We start from the raw sequence: 2,584 nt of genomic DNA, 5'->3' as shown, positions 1-2,584 counted from the left end.
TACCTGTTAAGACCTTTAGCGCTGACGTAGTTATTGTGCGACACTCAACCAGGTTCTATAAATAAGGGATTCTCTCTAGCAGTGAATCGAAATATTCCTTCGAGGAAGTTCCCAAGCCAATGGGCTATCAGCAACACTTCCACCGCCTCGTCATATGAGACTTGTCTGCATGCTGCGTCCAAAGCGACAAAGTGGCTACTGTCGTCGTCGGAAGACTTTCCAGAAATGCAGCCAGATCCAATTGCCTGACAGATACCGAGCTAGCTAACGAATTAGATAGGATTACGAATAGAATTACAGCTTTTTAGATACATAACTACAGTCATGCTGATGGTGGACTAGATATCCCTCTCTATCTCCCACTATCAGTCTGCATATGCATTGTGTCCGTGATACCATTTATACAATTTTATTTTATCAAATTGTATTTGTCACATGCGCCGAATACCGTGAAATGCTTACTTACAAGCCCTTAACCAACAATGCAGTTTTAAGAAAATAGAGTTAAGAAAATATTTACTAAATAAACTAAAGTAAAATATAAAAAAGTAACACAATAAAATAACAATAACGAGGGGTTACTGGAAACGAGTCAATGTGCGGAGGTACAGGTTAGTCAAGGTAATTTGTACATGTAGGTAGTGGTAAAGTGACTATGCATAGATAATAAACAGCAACTAGCAAGACTGTACAAACAAAGGGGGGGAGGGGTGTCAATGCAAATAGTTTGGGTGGCTATTTGATTAATTGTTCAGCATTCTTATGGCTTGGGGATAAAAGCTGTTAAGGAGCCTTTTGGACCTAGACTTGGCACTCCGGAACCACATGCCGTGCGGTAGCAGAGAGAACAGTCTATGACTTGGGTGACTGGAGTCTTTGACAATTTTTAGGGCCTTCTTCTGAAACCGCCTAGTATATAGGTCCTGGATGGCAGGAAGCTTGGCCCCAGTGATGTACTGGGCCGTACGCACTACCCTCTGTAGCGCCTTATGGTCGGATGCCAAGCAGTTGCCATACCAGGCAGTGATGCAACCAGTCAGGATTTTCTTGATGGTGCAGCTGTAGAACTTTTTGAAGATCTGGGGACCCATGCCAAATCTTTTCAGTCTCCTGAGGGGGAAAAGGCGTTGTCATGCCCTCTTCACGACTGTCTTGGTGTGTTTGGACCATGATAGTTTGTTGGTGATATGGACACCAAGGAACTTTAAACTCTCGACCCGCACCACTACAGCCCTGTCGATGAGAATGGGGGCGTGTTCCGCCCTCCTTTTCCTGTAGTCCACGATCAGGTTCTTTGTCTTGCTCACGTTGAGGGAGAGGTTGTTGCCCTGGCACCACATTGCCAGGTCTCTGACCTCCTCCCTATAGGCTGTCTCATCGTTGTTGGTGATCAGGCCTACCACTGTTGTGTTGTCAGCAAACTTAATGATGGTGTTGGAGTTGTGCTTGGCCACGCAGTTGTGGGTGAACAGGGAGTACAGGAGGGGACTAAGCACGCACCCCTGAGGGGCCCCCGTGTTGACGATCAGCGTGGCAGATGTGTTGTTGCCTACCCTTACCACCTGGAGGCGGCCCGTCAGGAAATCCAGGATCCAGTTGTAGAGGGAGGTGTTTAGTCCCAGGGTCCTTAGCTTAGTGATGAGCTTTGTGGGCACTATGGTGTTGAACGCTGACCTGTAGTCAATGAACAGCATTCTCACATAGGTGGGCAAACATCCCACCAAAAATAATGACATTACAACGAAAGAGTTGGAAAGGAGAATTGAGGGCTCAGAAAAGTTATCTTTAAATGCTGTCCAGCATTATATTAGAAAGGGAACAACAAAAGACAAAGTCAACAACCCAGTGTTTATTAGAAAAACACAATTTGTGTCCCACTAACAAATATGGGAAACAAGTGCCTTCTCAGCACTGTGTGAAGGTAAGGAAGGACATAGGGGTGGTTACCCGGACACAGACTAAGCCTACTCCTGGACTAAAAAGCATTTTTGGTGGAGATGATCCATTTAGCTTGCTTTTTGGTCCAGGACTAGGCTTAATCTGTGCCCGAGAACCACCCCTTAATGTATCAAGATAAATCTGCATTGTTGGGCTCAAAGAAAGCATAGTGAAATGTATACTGACAAAAATATAAACACAACATGTAAAGTGCTAGTTCCATGTTTCATGAGCTGAAGAAAAAAATCCCTGCAATTTTCCATACACACAAAAAGCTTATTTCTCTAAAATGTTGTGCACAAATTTGTTTATATCCCTTTTAGTGAGCATTTCTCTTTTGCCAAAATAATACATCCACCTGACATGTGTGGCATATCAAGAAGCTGATTAAACAGCATGATCATTACACAGGTGCACCTTGTGGGCGGTGCACAATTGGTCCAGCGTCGTCCAAGGTAGGGGAGGGTTTGGCCGGCAGGGATGTGGGTTCTTTTCCCACGGGGGGCCAGTATGAAAAAAACAAAAAAAACATGTATGCATTCACTAACTGTAAGTCGCTCTGGATAAGAGCGTCTGCTAAATGACTAAAATGTAAATGTAAATAACAGGCCACTTTAAAATGTGCAGTTTTGTCACACAACACAAT

The sequence above is a fragment of the Coregonus lavaretus genome (genome assembly GCF_964263955.1).
Source record: "Coregonus lavaretus genome assembly, chromosome: 39".
In the NCBI taxonomy this organism is placed as follows: domain Eukaryota; kingdom Metazoa; phylum Chordata; class Actinopteri; order Salmoniformes; family Salmonidae; genus Coregonus; species Coregonus lavaretus.
The sequence above is the reverse complement of the archived record's forward strand: the minus strand, read 5'-3'. Positions refer to the sequence as shown.